Source organism: Lithobates pipiens, unplaced genomic scaffold (assembly GCF_037356315.1).
Source record: "Lithobates pipiens isolate NorthernLeopardFrog02 unplaced genomic scaffold, aLitPip1_a1.2 Scaffold_30, whole genome shotgun sequence".
Taxonomy (NCBI): domain Eukaryota; kingdom Metazoa; phylum Chordata; class Amphibia; order Anura; family Ranidae; genus Lithobates; species Lithobates pipiens.
In genome coordinates, this window is record NW_027507791.1 from 21666764 (window position 1) to 21685328 (window position 18565).

An 18565-nucleotide genomic window follows, 5' to 3' on the forward strand; every position below is an offset into this window, starting at 1 on the left:
CTTTTTAGGACACTTGTTTCTGTGACGGCTGCCTGAGAGGCATTTTGGAAAGATCTTGTTGTCTGAGCTGTCAGAAAATGGGGGGGTTGGGACTGGAACTGTAGTTATACACTGCAGAGTTCAATGAGGAGAGCTCTGAGAGCTGATTGGAGGGAAGGGATACCCCCCCCCTTCCCCACAGAGCCTAAGGCTGTCAATCAGCTGGAGGTCCCTCCCCTGTCACCATTTTTCTCTTGGTGTCAGTAAAACTTGTCAGAAGTGACTTGTGCAGATACAAGGGATGAAGCAGGAGACAGAAATGACACTTGACACTCTTAATTGAGACAAGTGTAAATTTATAGAGGTATATACTTCATATTACATGTTTGACGTCTACAACTATGTTAACCCCATACCGACTGCAGCAACAGGAAATGTGGGCTTTAGCACCTAGCCGCTGTACATATGTGTTGACAGCTGCTTGAGGTTGTGTGCTGAGTGTGCTCTCCCAGCACAATGGCCGAGCTGTCACCGCTTCTGATCATGAGCCAGCTGGACGGGCTCCTGATCACGTGACTGCTTTGAGAGCCAATCACGACATTAGCAGGCATTAAAGCCCACTGAAAGAGGGTCAGGAAGTCGGTGTTAGGGGGTTAAAGTTGAACATTACAGTAATAAATGGAAATATGCTACAGAAAATACACCATTGTATCCCTTCCAATACCTCAGTATATATTGGTGGGATGTAGATGGTAATGTGTCTGCATTGCACTGTGGATCTTCCCACAGCTCTGGCTTCTTGTTTGAATCTTGTAAACAGGTCCATTTAATATTCTGATTAAGTCACAACGGGGGAGCGGAGCCCATATATGTGGCGGAGCAAGGCTGTTTACCAAATCGCTTCTCAGCACCGTCGAGTTGCTCTCATTTAATAAAAATGGATTTATCATCTCGTAAAGCCTTCAGCTCCTCTCCCCTCCCAGTTTTCAGATGTTACTTGGCTTGGCTGGAAGAAGGTAAAACAGAATAATAGAAGGCTATACATCGGATCCCTATTGACCTTCCGTAACACAGGAGCTGGTAGACAAAGTGTTAAAGCTCAACTTTTGATTTCCAGGCTTTCTAGCATACCATGGTCCTTCATCCCAACTGCAGTTGTTATACATAATATATTTAAAATTTCCAATTTAAAAAAAAAAAAAATCCTTTATTAATGCCTGGGACATATTCATTCAATGTCCAAAGATCCTGTTATATCAGGATGCTGGGAAGGAAGGGTTTGCGATCTCTTGTAAATCTACACCAGGCCTTGGCGGTGACCAGTCACTGGTGCAGGTGTCCCATCCCCCAGACAGGAAATTCCACCCAGAGAGTCTAAAGCACCACACACTATTCGATTTTCTGCAGATTTTTGTCTTCAGATTGACCAAAACCATGTAGTGCAAGGGTCTGCCCGATTGCATACACATTGAAACTCCTAAGGTTAGACCTCATATTATATGGGTTTAATAAATCTGCAGAAAATCTAATAGTGTGTATAGGGCAGTGATGGTGAACCTTGGCACCCCAGATGTTTTGGAACTACATTTCCCATGATGCTCATGCACTCTGCAGTGTAGATGAGTATCCTGGGAATTGTAGTTCCAAAACATCTGGAGTGCCAAGGTTCGCCATCACTGGTATAGGGCTTTAGTCTCCATTTGTACTTGTGGGACTTGTCATGAGACTTTGGACAAGGTGAATCCCATTCTTTTCGATGACACCTGTTCGGATCTGTGCCACTTATGCCGCGTACACACGGCCGGACTTTCCAGCAGAAAAGGTCAGACGGACTTTTGGTGGAGTTACGAACGGACTTGCCCACACACGAGCGGACTAAAGTCCATTCGTTTTGAATGTGATGACGTACGATGGGACTAGAAAAGGAAGTTCAATAGCCAATAGCTGCCCTTGCATCGTATTTGGTCTGTCGGACCAGCATACAGACGACCGATAGGAATTGAGTCCGTCGGATAGATTTGAAACCTGTTCTACTTCTAGGTCCGTCAGATTTTTATAACGAAAAACGATCGGACTATCCCACACACGATCAGACTGTCCGACTGAATGATTCCGTCGGACCTAGTCTGCCGGAAAGTCCGGTTTTGTTACGCGGCATTAACGTTGCAGCGATCTTGAGGAGGTGCCGGTGTCCTATCATATAGAGTCCCCCATCAGATACTGTCCGCTGTGTACTGCGCAGTACACAGATTCCGAAAATAGCCAAGGATGAACGGCGCCTGCGCCATGAGTCCAGGTTCTATCTCCACCATCCAAGTGGACATAGAGTAGGAATTTTTAAAGGAGCCGAGCGCAGCGAGGCCGTGCCCGAAGCGTGGCGAGCGAAGCTCGCCCACGAGGGGCCCTCTAATTTTCCAAACCCTATGTCCGCTTGGATGGTGGGGCTACCACCTCCACTCACGGTGCAGGCGCCGTTCATCTTCGGAGATTTTCCGAAGCTTCCTATGTGCCGTACTGCGCATGCGCAGTACGGGGCGGACACTATATGATGGCCGGACACTATCTGCCAGAACACCGGCACTAATTTGGTGCAACTTAGGTTCAGAGAATGTAAAGTCACACTCTTAAAGTAGCACCCCAAAGTTGCACTGGAAATTGCAACTGTGGATAGAGCGTAAAGCACGACATTGAGAGAGGAATGCACAAATGATCCTAAACAATTGCCAACACACCAGTTTAAAGCTAATTTCTGGGCAAAAATGTCCACTTTTGGCTTCGGTTCACTCTAGATGCGGTGTGTGAATTCACTGCGGATTCCGCACGCATCAAAATCGCAACTGATTTATGTGGAACGATTGCGGAGTGTATGTTAACAACACCCTGAAATCTGTTTTGTAAAACGCAGTGCGATTTGCAGAATCGGATCGCACGGGTGTGAACACCCATGCAATCCGATTCTGGTGCGAACAAAATACTAAACAAAATAAAGGGTCTCTTACCATCTCTCTTGTATCATGTCCTCAGTCTCTAACCATCTCTTGTATCATGTCTGCAATCTCTTACTTAAACCTAAACACACTGCTAGTAATTAAGGATGAGCTCCGCCGTGTTCGCGCAGCCAACGTGCAGAGCCCGCCAGGAAGTCGGCACTGCGCTAATCACAGGCAGTGAGACATTTCCCAATCTCTGCAGCCGCTCATCGGGACAATATCTCACTGCCTGTTATTAGCGCAGAGCAGTGCCGACTTCCTGGTGGGCTCCTCGTGTGGGCTGTGCAAACATGCCGGAGCTCGTCTTTACTAGTAATATTGGCAACATTTCCATTTGGTGCACCTCTAGCAAACATGAAACAGGAGATGGTCAGAGACTGCAGACGTGATGCAAGAGATCAATGCACCCTTGCCAGTCCCCCCTAACACATACAGCAGCGATCTCCCGCTGTGTCACAGAGCTGGATTTGAATTGCCCGGGCAGGACAGACCATTAATAAAGTCTCGCCTCCTATGATAGACATCAGACTGATTCAAATCCTGGCACTGGATCAATGTGTCCTCTATCACAGGAGTCGGGACTTTGTTACTGCAGCCATCCCGACAATTCAGCTCTGTGACATGGAGAGATCAGGGTAGATCACCGCTCTGCGTGAGGAGGAGGGAGGGGAGGACTGGGGTGCACCAGGATGACACCCCCCCCCCCGCAATGTGAGGCATTAAACCTCATCTGCCACATAGTCACACAATTAACGGGGTTGTAAAGCTTTGTGTTTTTTCACCTTAATGCATCCTATGCATTAAAGTGAAAAAACACCTTGCACTCTCCAGCCCCCCTGAGCCCCCTTTTACTTACCCGAGCCCCGAATCTCTGCGGGCGCGATCCCTCGTTGCTTTCCCCTAGCTCTTGTGGGCTCTTCATTGGATGATTGATAGCAGCGCAGCCATTGGCTCCCTCTGTCAATCAAATCAGTGACGCTGCGCACCGGGGGGGGGGGGGGGGGGGGGGTTGTGGAGTAATACACCCGTATCGCACAGACGGCGTGTCCGCAAGCTAACCCCCTTGGGAGAGCACTTCCCAGAGGGGGGGTTAACTTTTGTGGGGAGGAGCCAAGACAGCTGCCGAGGGACCCCAGAAGACGAGGACTCTGTGCAAAATAAACTGCATAGTGGAGGTAAGTATGACATGTTTGTTATTTAATATAAAATAAATAAAACCTTTACAACCCCTTGTAAACTGTGCATTGAGGTCGGCTTGTAGGTTGGAGACATCCTGTAAGGACTTTATTCCACTGCATAGCTCGGAGTCATCTGCAAAGACGGAATTGGTACTTTTCATCCCAGACCCAATATCATGTATAAAGAGATTAAAAAGTCCCTAGATGGCCCTCAGAACACATAGAACTGAAAAGTTAATGTAAGGAACCCCTGAATGTGTATATGGTTATTTAAGTAAAATATTAGCATGTTTAAAAAAAAAAAATCACTTACCAAATGATTTCTGCTGTCTGCAAATGTTATATTTTACCACTAGAGGGCAGTAGAATGTCACAAATCTGAAACGTTGCTTTTATTCCTTTTCTGTAGCTTTTTGAAAGTTCTTTCTGGTCTATGGGGTGTTGGGGGGCGCCGGCGGTAAAGCGTCGCTATTTTTAGCGGCCCTTTTCCGTTGTTTTTGCAGCCCTTTTCGAAATGCTAACGGGGCACTTTTTAACCCCCGCTAATAGGCGGAAAAGGGTTAAAAGTGCGGCTGCAGCGACGCTTTGGCGGTGCTGCCCATTGATTTCAATGGACAGGAGCGGTGTATACACCGCTCCCTCCTACAGCGCTTCAAAGATTGGTGTCCTGCCAGTGCACCGCTCCAGTATGAAAGCACCCGGGCTTTCACACTGGAGTGACAGGAGAGGCACTTTGCAGACGCTATAAAGGCACCATTTGTAGCGCCTGCAAAGCGCCTCAGTGTGAAAGCAGCCCAATTCTTCCCCTACTTCCAAAAAAAATGACCTCTCTTTAAAATACAGCAAGTTCACTGTGTGAAGATTGCGCCGTCAGTACCTACTAACAGTAAAGAGAACGGAATGGGTCTAGTGATGTATGTTGTATACGATAATTTAATTACTGATGATTGGTCAGTGTCCTTATTTATTGCCAAAGGTGCCTGGATATAGAAAATCTTTATCTTCAAGTGTTGTTCCACGGACTATGATGTCATCATTGCACACAATTACACAGCTGCTTAAAACTCAGATAATTCCCAGAAATTGCATATTCTGTAGGAATGACTTGATATACGGTAGGATGATTTCAGAGGAAACCTATTCTACAGCCCCATACACACTATCAGATTTTCTACAGGTTTTTGTCTTCAGATTTAACAAAACCATGTAATATGAGGTCAAACCTTAGGAGTTTCAATTTGTATGCAGTCAGGTAGGCCCTTGCACTACATGGTTTTGGTAAATCAGCAGAATATCTGATAGTGTGCATGGGGCTTAAGAATGATATTGGGGGATATTGGGGGGGAATGTCATGCTGAATGCCTTCTGAAGATGCTAGCATTCTGAATGCCTCAGAGTTGCAGACTTATGACAGGCATACAGCATGTGAATCAAGTGGATTTCTGATCTGCACAGTTGTTCCAGGGCCCAGAGGGGAAGATTTAGGCCCCATTTACACTTGTGCCACTCCAAAATCATGCAATTTCCATTACGACTTTACAGTGCGGCTTTGATGTGACTTTGGACAAGTGCAACTTTGGCTTTGACCATCTGACTGTGTGTTTTCTACAAAGTTGCACACGAGTTGCATGTATGTCATTCAGGTGCGGCTTTAATGAAACTTCTGAGGGTTTCATTGAAGTCTTTTGTCCTCATGTCGCATGAAAGTCGGACCAAAGTAGTGCAGGAACTACTTTAAAGTTGCTGCCACTTTAAGTTGCACAGATCTGAAATGTACTCAATGGAAATCATGGGTTGGGACTTTGGGGGTCCAAAGTCACATGTCAAGTCGTACAAGTGTGAATGGGGCCTTACTAAAACTGGTGTACAGACTCTGGTGCAGCTGTGCATAGTAACCAATCGGTTTAAAGGTTTAATTGTCAGCTTAACCACTTAAGGACCGCGCTCACGCTGATGTACGTCGATAGAATGACATGGCTGGGCACAAGCATGTACCTGTACGTTGCTTTTTAAGTGCCCGGCCGTGGGTCGGGAACGCGCCGCCGGCGGCACGCTCACGACCCGGTCCTGTGCACCGTGACCATGGCCGCGGGGCCAGTGGACCTGATCCCCGCTGGTGTCCCGCGATCGAAGAACACGTAAACAAACCTCTCCCCGTGCTTCCCTGTGTGGCTGTCACCGATCGTCTCTTCCCTTTTATAGGGAAGGATGATCAGTGACATCACATGCCAGGCCACGCCCCCTACAATGATAAAAACACATAACGTCATACATAACACTACACTGCCCCCTAGTGGTTAACTCCTTCACTGCCAGTGTCATTTGCACAGGAATCAGTGCATTTAAATAGCACTGATTGCTGTATAAATGACAATGGTCCCAAAAACGTGTCAAAAATGTCCGATGTGTCCGCCATAATGTCGCAGTCACAATAAAAATCACTGATTGCCACTATTACTAGTAAAAAAAATATATATATTAATAAAAATGCTATAAAACTATCCCCTATTTTGTAAACGCTATAACTTTTGCACCCCCTGTATTCATAAAATGTAATACTTCAGATCTAATTTTTTCTCTATTGCAGCAGGTATAGACGTAAAGCGGACATAACGTGGGCTTATACTAAATACCACCCCCTGATAAGTCGGATATTTTACCAGTGAGCTTGCCTATTGCAAAGCTTTAAGATCTGAGCTAGCAGAAGGCACGTTCAGTGATGGGGGAATGCACAGACGACAAATGTTGCTATAAACATTACACCAACTACAAGAATGATGAACTGTTGGGACCTTTGTCAGGTTTTTAAAGTGTTACTAAACCCGCAACAGTAAAATCAGTCTGTGCAGTAACGCGTGCATATTCTACTCGCTGTGGAACCTAAGGGCTTAATCCTCCACTTTGTGCAAAAAGGCTGTTTGATCCTGTCTCCTCTGATCCTCCCCTTCTTCCACAGTCCCCAATCCATCTAATAGTACAGAGCCTTGGGGGTGCTCTGCACATGCTCATAGGAGAGTCATAGTAGAATGAACATTCCTCCTATAAGCTTTAACCAGTCAGTCATAGAGCAAATCTGCAAAAAAGCACTAAAAATGCCATAGGTGTGAATCCAGCCTTAGTAACACTTTAAGCCCTTGTACGCACGGTCGGATATTCCGACGGAATGTTTCCTATCGGACCATTTTGTCAGATAATCCGACTGTGTGGTCTGCATTGGACCGTTTCCATCGGAATATCCGACGGACCAAGTTTTCCAACTTGCCCGTAAAATTTTCTGAAAAAATGCTCCGATCGGACATACTCCGATCATGTGTAGCCTACTCCGATGGACAAAGTGCCACGCATGCTCAGATCAAATTCCTAGACCAAAGCTATTGGCTACTAGCCTAAATGTAGTCCCGTCATAATGAAATAACGTCATCACGTTATGTACAATGTACAACTTTGTCCGACCGTGTGTATGCAACAGTTTCGGACAAAATCCAACGGATTTGGTTGTCAGAATGTCCGACCGTGTGTACAAGGGCTAATACAGACGATGTCTTCATTTTACAATAGATTTCCCCTCCTTTCTGTCACAGGCTGATGCACAGGTTGTAGGTGGGATATCGGGTTAAGGGATCCACCTAAATGGAGACATGGAGGGTAAGTAACACCTGGCAGAGGTTCTACACCTTCTCTGCGCTTTATAAAATAAATGCCTTATTGCTATTTTGTGTGCCTGTTAGTGTCGGTTCATACAGGGGCGACCTGTCGGGCAACTTAGCCACCTGACAAGTCGCGCTCCATGCATTGCAATGGAACCATTCTAGTAGGAGCAACTCAAGTCGCTCTGACTTAATAAAAGATTCCTGTACTACTTTGGAGCGACTTCGGTGTGATTTGCATTGACATCTATACAGAAATCGTTCTGCAAGCCGCGCTAAAGTCGCATTCTACGGGGCGACTTCAGAGTCAGATGACTTTGAAGCCGCCCCTGTGTGAACCGACACTTGGTGAGTGACCAGAGGCAGCAGACCTAAAGAAAAAGCTCTTCAACATGGACAAACCAAAACATGCGGAACTCAAAGTCAAAGCTGCTTACCTATTGTTATTCTAATGGAGTCTTCTCCCAGGCTTCTTCCGGGTGGAGCTCTTGGGCCGTCTTGATTTGCCTGCACTTGATGATGTCCCTCCTGTGCACGCGCAGGGACAGTCATCCCGCCACACGGTCACACTGCCAGAATTGCATGATTCTTTTTGCAATAAAAAGCTTGCGTCTTCCCAATTTTTATTTTCTCAACTTTAAAGTCCAACTCCCCCCTAAAAAAACAAAGCCCATCGCTCCTCCACTCCACCTCACCCGAGCAATATTTTTATGTATCTGATTTTTAACAATTTAAGTAATGCATGTCTTATTACAAACGCATTCCATGCGGTCACATGAAGAGCGCAATGTCCTTCATCTCCGGTGTTATAAACATCTTTCAGTGCTGCTTGCTGCTAGCATTTCCAGCATGATGATGCTGAGCCTTGGATGTGTGTCCCTGGCAGCCTGGGCTCCCGCCAAGGGATTGGATGATGCCCAGCATCATTCATCCTGGAAATGGGATGAAGTCTAGTAACTGGTGGGCATTGATGAGGTGGCACTTATGGGCACTGGTGAGGCGGCACTAATATGCCACACTTGTGGGCACTGATAGGTGTTACTGATGGGTGACACTGATGGGCATTGATCTACAACAGTGATGGGTGGCACTGATAGCCGGCACTGATTGGTATCACTAATGGGCACTGATTGGTGGCACTTGTGGGCACTGGTGACACTGTTGGCACTATATTTGTATTCAGGGCACTGATGATCAGTGCCCTGATTACATGTGTAGATGTCCCCCTGCGTGGAGATGCTGCTGATCGGCTCTCCTAGCCACACACCACTCTGTCAGTGTGAGGCGAAGAGCGTAGATTACTGGCATCTGTGTTTACATGTGACTGACACTGATTGGACACAGCCAATCACATTGTTAAAGAGCCGCAGACGTGGCTCTTTACAGAGATTGGGGTCACGCCGTGTCCTAGCAACATGGCCCGGCCGCGATCGCCTCACGACAGAGCGGCCGTTTTGGAACATGCCATCATAGACGTCCCAGAACGAGAGCCGCACCGCCCCGCCCTCATTTGACGGCGAGCAGCAACTTAGTTAAAGTGGTTGTAAACCTCAGACATGAAATATGAACAAAGCATGTCCCTCTACAGTGTGTACTTGTCTCAGTTAAGAGCACTACGGGGTTTATTTACGAAAGGCAAATCCACTTTGCACTACAAGTGCACTTGGAAGTGCAGTCCCTGTAGATCTGAGGGGAAGCTCTGCTGATTTTATCATCCAATCATGTGCAAGCTAAAATACTGTTTATTTTCCTTCCTTCATGTCCCCCTCAGATCTATAGCGGCTGCACTTCCAAGTGCACTTGTAGTGCAAAGTGGATCTGCCTTTAGTAAATGCCCCCCAATGCGTCATATCTGTCTTTGTTCTTCTGCTATCAGTATAAGTCACTTCTAACAAGTTTTCCTGACATCAAGAGAAAAATGGTGTCAGGGGAGGGAGCTCCAGCACACAGCCTGTGACTGACGGCCTCAGCTCTGTTCCTGTTTGCTGCGTGATGGGGCGTGTGTCCTTTTCCTCCAATCAGCTGTCAGAGCTCTCATTAATAAATTCAGCACTTTTAGCAGATGCAGAGAAGACTGCAGATAGGCAGGTACTACTTGTATAGGAGGATTTGGTTCATCTTGTAAGCGAAAGTGGAGGCCTTTTTTTTTTCTCTTGGCAACAGCCCCATACGTTTCCAGGTAGCTGTTACCTGTAGTAGTTTACACCGATCTCTGCTGTATAAATCATTCACAGCTACTTTTCAACTTTTATCTCCTAAAGACTTCCAGAGCGAGCCGCCAGAATTCTCTTCTTTACAACTAGATGTCCGGCCCAGAGATGTTTGCACATAAAGGTCGGGTGGCCTTTTCCCGAGCGTTGCAGTTAGTTTTGATTCCTAGCTGCCCTGGCTTTATTCTGATTTATCTCTCACGTTTTTTTTCACCACCAGTCCCTCTCCATTAATTAATGAAATATATGTCCTCTCCGTGCTCCAGTTTCATTGCAGACTTCCTCCTCAGTCCAGCTCTGCAGGTCCTCTTCAGGGTCGTATGCCAGTCACCTGCTACTGGCAGTAGCAGAGACCTCAGGGAATAAAGCAGGTGTAGGGGTTACGCCCACCATAGATATACCTCTCTGGACCAGATCACATATCTAATACACAATCTGAAACTTCCGGTTCTGTTGTGCACGCGCCGACCCGCTCCTGCTGTTGTGATCCCGGACTCGATGTCTGCTGGCACCTACCGATTGTTCAGTACACAGGCAGGACAGCGATCTGCCTATGTAAACAAGGCAGATCGCCGTTCTGTCCGTGAGAAAGGCATTTATCCTGTGTTCCTGCAAAGCAGGGACATGGATCTGTGCCTTCCCTTAGTGAAAGCACCTCCTCGACAGTACTCAAGCTCTGGTTAGGAACATGTTTAACTATTGGATTGCCTCTGATGTTAACCCCTTCCCTGCTATTTTCATAAATACAGTGACAGTGTATATTGGTGTCACTGGTCTTCAAAAAGTGTCAGTTTCTGTCCGCCACAGTATCACAGTCCAACTATAATTCTCTGATCGCTGCCATTACTAGTAGTAAAAAAATTACATTTGCTATAACTTTTTCGCAAACCAATCAATATACTTTTTTTATTGTTATTTTTTTACCAAAAATATGTAGCGGAATACATTTGTCCTAAACCAGGGTTGGCAACCCGCGGGCCGCGCTCGGCCCGCCGCCACTAAATCTCCGGCCTGTCAGTGCCCGTGATTCATTGGCACTCGGGCCACGGACAAGTGGTTGTCTGTTTAAAAATATCATCTGCAGAAGTGTCTGTGTTAAATAATAAAAATGCAGCTATATACCTCATTAAGAGCGCTGCTCGGGGCTCAGATGACTCGCCGCCTCCTCTCCTCCTCCCCTCCTGACTGACGTCATTCTCGACCCCACCCACTGCAATTGTGAGACAAGGAAAAGAGAGAGGCAGCGGGTCACGTGAGCACCAAGCGGTGCTCCTAATGAGGTATATATCTGCATTTTTATTATATAACACGGACACTTTTGCAGATTACATTTTTAAATAGAGTGTATAATAGGATATTATGTATGCGCCCCCCATCCATACCCACCACTGTACCCCCGCTGTCCACAGCCACGTCCTGTACCCCCACTGTCCACAGCCATGTCCTGTACCCCTCCACTGTCCACAACCACATCTGTAACCCCCCCCGTACACAGTAACATACCCCCCACTGTCCACAACCACATCTGTAACCCCCCCCGTACACAGTAACATACCCCCCACTGTCCACAGCCGCGTCCTGTACCCCCACTGTCCACAGCCACGTCCTGTACCCCCACTGTCCACAGCCACGTCCTGTACCCCCACTGTCCACAGCCACGTCCTGTACCCCCACTGTCCACAGCCACGTCCTGTACCCCCACTGTCCACAGCCACGTCCTGTACCCCCACTGTCCACAGCCACGTCCTGTACCCCCACTGTCCACAGCCACGTCCTGTACCCCCACTGTCCACAGCCACGTCCTGTACCCCCACTGTCCACAGCCACGTCCTGTACCCCCACTGTCCACAGCCACGTCCTGTACCCCCCCCCCCCCACTGTCCACAACCACATCTGTAACCCCCCCCCCCCCCCCCGTACACAGTAACATACCCCCCACTGTCCATAGCCACGTCCTGTACCCCCCCCCCCCCCGCACTGTCCCTAGCCACCTCTGTACCCCCCTTTTCATTTATTAGCCGATGAATGTGGCCCTCCATGCATTCACATACATCGAATCCGGCCCTTAAGTGTAAAAGGTTGCTGACCCCTGGCCTAAACTGATTTTTTACCAAATTTTTATTGAATAGGTTTTATAGCAGAAAGTGAAAAATATATTGTTTAATTTTTTTCAAAATTGATTTTTTTTTTTGTTTATAGTGCAAAAAATCTGAAGATGCAGAGGCGATAAAATCCCACCAAAAGAAAGTGTGAGATTTGTGGGAAAAAAGGACATAAATGTTATTTGGGTACAGCGTCGCATGATTGCGCAGTTGTCAGTATAAGTAACGCAGTGCTGTAACGCAAAAAATGGCTTGGCCCTAAGGGGGGAGGGGGGCAAGTGGTTAATATTAGGGGGTGGGGGGGGGGTAACATGGCTGGAATTTAGCTTTAACCACCTCCTGTCTGCTGTATAGACAAATGACGGGGTGGTTCTCTTGTTCTGGGACAACGTCATAGGGCGTCACCCCACTCTCACCGCGCTTGTGCGACTGCGATTGGCAGCACGCTGTGTCTCTGGGGACATGCCGCATCCCTCGATCTCAGTAAAAAGCCAATTACGTGGCTCCTTGCCCATGGGATCGGCTGTGTCCAATCACAGCTGATCGCGTATAAACAATGAATCTGGTTATCGGCTTTCCTCTCCTCACACTGACGGCGTGTGAGGAGAGGAGAGCCGATCAGCGGCATCTCCTCACAGAGGAGACCTGCACAGATAATCAGGGCACTGGTGTCAATCAGTGCCTGCTCATCTGTGCCGCCTATCAATGCTGTACATTAGTGCCTCCTCATCAGTGCCCTTCAGTGCAGCCTATTGGTGCCCAACAGTGCAGTCTCGTCATCAGCTCACATCAGTGAAGGAGAAAAATTATTTAGAAAGTTTTCTTTTTTTCTTTTCTTTTTTAATTTTTTTTCATAATTAGCAAAAAATAAAAACCCAGTGGTGATTAAATACCACCAAAAGAAAGCTCTGTCTGTCTCAAAGAGATGACAAAAATGTAATTTGGGCACAACCTTACATGACAGTGAAATTGTTATTTAAAATGCGACGGCGCAGAAATCTGGAAATTGGCCTGGGCAGGAAAGTGCCCCGTATTGAAGCAATTAAAAAAGGGAAAAATAAATAAATAACGACTCTACTGGCAGGATCAACAGGTAACAAAACTGTTACTGGGGGGATTAAAAAAAAAAATTTTTTTGAGACAGATTACATCATGATTGCGTCATGGGTTTTTTTTTTATTTTATTTTTTTTATGTTTTTTTTAAATTTTGCTCATAGTTTCTCTTTAAACCCGCGGTGGGTAAAATCCCTCACTAGCTGTCAGGGACGTCGGACCCCAGAGCCCCTTTTAACGAGGCGGCGATGAAAGGGTTACGCGAGGAGGGGGTGGGAGAAGAAGCCACGGAAATTTCCCACCCAATTGGCAGTCGTGCAGTGTATAATTTTCCTCAAATTGCTCGCTGAGCCTCGGCTTTTGTTTCATAATTGATTTATAGTTTGAGCCACTTTTACCTCGTCCCCTACTGTCCTGCACGCAGTGCCAGCGAGTACATTACAGTGAGCAATGATAAATTACCTCGCACTTGAGATGCTAATGCATCAGAAGTAAAACTGGGGACAACACGGGGGCTTCATTAGCAGTGGTAGGAGGCCTCCCCGCATATTCACATTTCCTCTCAGCCGTGCCCAAGTGTTTGATTACATTTTTTTTCAGCATAACAAGAACGCAGCCGCATCCTTTGAAGCTCCCGATATCCTTTGTTGGCCCGACAAGGGTAGGCAAGAAAATGTACTTGGAAAGACTTAGAATAGGTTTTCTTTTATTTCCATAATGGGGTATATATATATATATATATATATATATATATATATATATATATATATATATATATATATATATATATATATATATATATATATATATATATATATATATGTATATATGTATGTGTGTGTGTGTGTATATATATATATATATGTGTATATATGTATGTGTGTGTGTATATATATATATATATATATATATAATTTTTTTTTTTACTGAAAATGCTAGATATCCCGCATCGTGCTGGTCCAGTGGTTTCAGTACTTTTGAGACACTAGGACAGGTATGTAGATGAGCAGATCTGATTTTTACATTGACTTCCCTCATCTGCATTTTTAGAAGGTCATAGTTTCATAGTAGATAGATGAGGTCTAAAAAAAGACACAAGTCCATCGAGTCCAACCCATGTGTGTGATTATATGTCATTATTACATTGTATATCCCTGTATGTTGCGGTCGTTCATGTGCTTATCTAATAGTTTCTTGAAACTAACGATGCTCCCCCGCTGAGACCACCGCCTGTGGAAGGGTATTCCACATCCTTGCCGCTCTTACAGTAAAGAACCCTCTACGTAGTTTAAAGAGGAAGTAAACCCTGATGAGTTTACTTCCTCTCTGATTCCCTGCAAAGGTAAAGCATAATGGACTACTATGCATCGCATAGTAGTCCATTATGTGTCACTTACCCGACACAGGAGCCAGCGAGGTCACCGCTGTCCCCTGTAGTCCGGAGCCTCCATCTTCTTAGTGGGTCTCGCTGCTCCGCCGCTGTCATTCGGCGAAGCCGCGATGACGTCACTCCCGCGTATGTTGCACGGGAGCCGCCACTCGCGGCATATCGCCGTTGACAGCGGCGCGCTCAGTGTGCCTGTGCGCCACTGTCTACGGCGCATGAAGGAGCACCTTTGGACATTAGTGTTGTCAGTATGCGGGGAGGTGAGTGTTAGATGTTCTAGTGGATTTAGATACACTAACAATTTAAAGCCAGACTTCTGCTCACGCTTTCTAAGCAGTTAAAGCAGTTTTGTTCCCTTTTTGAATAATAGTTTTACATAAAATAAAAGCTGATCATTGTAAGCACCCCTGTCAGTAGTACATGACTTGTCTCATCCCTGTAACTGATACTCCTGCAGGAGAGCTTGTTCTGTTGAAAAACTACTTGCTCGGTGGATCACTAGGTGAAATTAAAGGAAAGCGAGTCTAAAAAAGAAAACAAATGCAGCCATCATATGTAAGAATTGGTAGGCTGCAATATAATGAATATTGTCATATTGCATTTATTATATCCATGAGGAGGAGATGCAGGGGAAGCCACAACCTAGATTGGCTAAGTGTGGGACTGGTGGCCGACTGACTGTGGAGGGGTGCATTGTTTGATGCCACCAAAAATAAAATATACCACCAGCCGCCACTGCTCAGAAAAGCTCCCACTGACACCACTGACCACAAGTGTAACAAAGCATAAATCTCTATATTGTGTACTTCTCACAATCAAGAGCGCTAAGTGTCACTTCTGTCTGCTGCTTCATTCCTCTGCTATTGGCAAGAATCACTTCTGACAAGTTTTCCTGACACCAAGAGAAAAAAGGTGACAGGGGCGGGATCTTCGGCTTATTGACAGCCTCAGCTCTGTTGCTGTGTGAAGAGGGTTGTGTCCCTTCCCTACCCTCCCCTCCAATTAGCTCTTAGCCCTTGTAAACACGGTCGGAGAATCCATCGGAATGTGTCCTATCGGACCGTTTTGTCGGATAATCCGACTGTGTGTGGTATGCATCGGACTGTTTCCGTCTGAATATTCGTCGGACCAAATTTTCCAACTTGCCGGAAATATTTTCAGACAAACTGGTCCGATCGGACATACTCCGATCATGTGCAGAGAATTCCGATCGGACAAAGTGCCACGTATGCTCAGATCAAATTCCTACATCAAAGCTAGTGGCTACTAGCCTGAACGTAGTCCCATCTTAACGAAATTACGTCATCACGTTCTGAACGATCGGATTTTCCGACAACTTTGTCCGACCGTGTGTATGCAACAGTTTCGGACACAATCCGTCAGACAAAATCCGACGGATTTGGTTGTTGAAATGTCCGACCGTGTGTACAAGGGCTTAGAGCTCTCCTCACTGAGATGTTCAGGGTGTAACTTCAGTTCTCCGCACCTTTTTTCTCACAGCTCAGACAAGCTTTAAAACTTCTGGACTTTGAATGGATGTAGAGAAGAGATAGCTGCAGATAAATAGGTAAAACTTATGTAGGAGGATTTGTTTCATCTCTGTGTATCACCCGAGGCCAGTTACTTCACTGGATATACAGTATGTAAGGGTTTACAACCACTTTTAAGCTTTGACAAAAAAAACTGGAAGCTGATTGGTTTTATGCAGAGCTGCACCAAATTTTGCACTCGCCAGTCTTAGTAAATCAACCTCCTAGCCTTCCAGTCATAGGAGGAGAGGGGGTGGGGCCTAGTGGTGCTTCATCGGGAGGCAGCTGCCGAAACCTAGAAGAGATGGCAGCCTCCCAATGATGTCACAGAAGACAATGGCAGCGCAGGACCCCAGCGATGGCAGAAACAGATCTCTGCAGAACAACGCTGGATCTGCTAGGTGGGTGAGTATCAAAATTTGCGCACAACCCAGAATTTGGTAAGCAGAGATTTTTTTTAAAAAAAGGGGGGGGGAGCTCCTCTTTAACTGCTTCCGAACCACCCACTGCATATATACTGCGGCAGGGCAGCCCGTATCTGTACGTGATTTGTGCACACGATCTGGGGCACGTCGCTCCCACTGTGATTGGACACAGTGGGAGCCAATAGGCCTATGTAAACAAGGCAGACCGCCACTCTGTCAGGGTGGAAATAAGAGATCTTGTGATACTGCTAAGCAGAAACAAGGGTCTCTCTCTTCGTCCAATGAATCCACAGTGTTCATTTATACAGTGTCGGTGCATTTTTTTATTTTATTTTTTTAGCACTGATCACTGTATTGGTGTCACTGGTCCCCAAAAAAGTGCCAATATATCGCATACACACGATCAGATGGTCTGGCGGACCACAGTCCGCCGGACAATCCGCCCGTGTGTGGGCTCCGGCAGACTTTTTTTTTCCCCCAAAAGTACGTCGGGCTTAGAAAGTAGTCGGAAGAAGACCCCCGGGCGGCGACGAAGAAGAAAGCCAGCCTCCTCCGCTAGTAAAAGAGCTAGCAAAAGAGCAGAAGATAGTCCGGCGAGAAGACCCCCCCCCCCCCCCCCCAAGACGGTAGAAGACCCCCGGAGCTGTGCAATCAATTATTTTAAACACTTGTGTTGTGTGTTTGTTTTTTTTTACATTTTTTTCACCAAGTGAATGGGTAGGGGTATATTGTACCCCATACTCATTCACATAGGGTGGGGCGCCGGTATCTTAATAAGGGGGCTCCCAGATTCCTATAAGCCCCCCGCCCACAGACCCCGACAACCAATGGCCAGGGTTGTCGGGAAGAGGCCCTTGTCCTCATCAACATGGGGACAAGGTGCTTTTGGGTGGGGGGGCCGCAGGGCCCCCCCTTCCCCAAAGCACCTCCCCATGTTGAGGGCACGCGGCCTGGTATAGCTCAGGAGGGGGCGCTCGCTTGTCCCCACCCCCTTTCCTGACCGGCGGGGCTGTGTGCTCGGATAAGGATCTGATATGGACCTTGGGGGGGACCCCCACGCTGTGTTTCTGGCGTAGGGCTTCCCCTTTAAGTCCATACCAGGTGACGGGGCCAGCATCGTGACCTCCTTCGCTAGTCTCGGCTACCTGGAGCCGTGTTCAAAATGAATGGGCTTTCCTCCGTGTGTGGGCAAGTCTGTTCATTTCCAAAAGTCCGGTTGTGTGTGGGCAGGTCCGCTTGTTCGGAAAGTCCGGCGGACCTCCTCTTCAAAGTCCGGCGGTTTGTCCACCGGGCTAAGTCCGCCGGACAGTCTGATCATGTGTACGCAGCATTAGTGTCCGCAATGTCGCAGTTCTGCTAAAAATCGCTGATCTTCGCCATTACCAATTAAAAACAATAAAAAAAAGTCCATAAATCTATCCCGTCGTTTGGTTCGCGCAAAAGGTTATAGCGTCTACAACCAATATACTCTTATTGGGATTTTCTTTTACCAAAAACCTGTAGCAGAATACATATTGGCCTGAATTGATAAAGAAATTTAGATTTTTTTTACATATTATTTTTAGTGTGTATGCTTTATAGCAGAAAGTAAAAAAATATTTATTTTTAATAGTATTTTATTTTTTATGGTGGGTTTATTTTCTCAAAATTGGCTTTTTTTTTTTTTTGTTTATAGCAGGGATATGCAATTAGTGGACCTCTAGCTGTTGCAGAACTACAAGTCCCAAGACACCGACAGCCTCAAGGATGACACCCAGAGGCAGAGGCATGATGGGACTTGTAGTTTTGCAACAGCTGGAGGTCCGCTAATTGCATATCCCTGGTTTGTAGCACAAAAACTAAAAACTGCAGAGGTGCTCAAATACCACCAAAAGAAAGCGCTATTTGTGGGGGGGAAAAAAAGGACGACTTATTTTTATTTTATTTTTTTGGTTCAACATCGCACGGCAATTGTCAGTTAAAGCAACGCAGTACCGTATCGCAAAAAAAAAAAAAATGGCCTGGTCAGAAAGGGGGGTTAAAACCTGCTGAAGTGGTTAAAGCAACACATGACATGACATAACA

At 46.4% G+C, this 18565-nt stretch overlaps 1 protein-coding gene across 1 annotated transcript in view; it reads left to right on the plus strand.

The window, feature by feature from the left end:
- SETD3 (SET domain containing 3, actin N3(tau)-histidine methyltransferase) overlaps positions 1-18565 on the plus strand; it is a gene marked incomplete in the record, with an annotated part of 111513 nt that overhangs the window by 66589 nt on the left and 26359 nt on the right.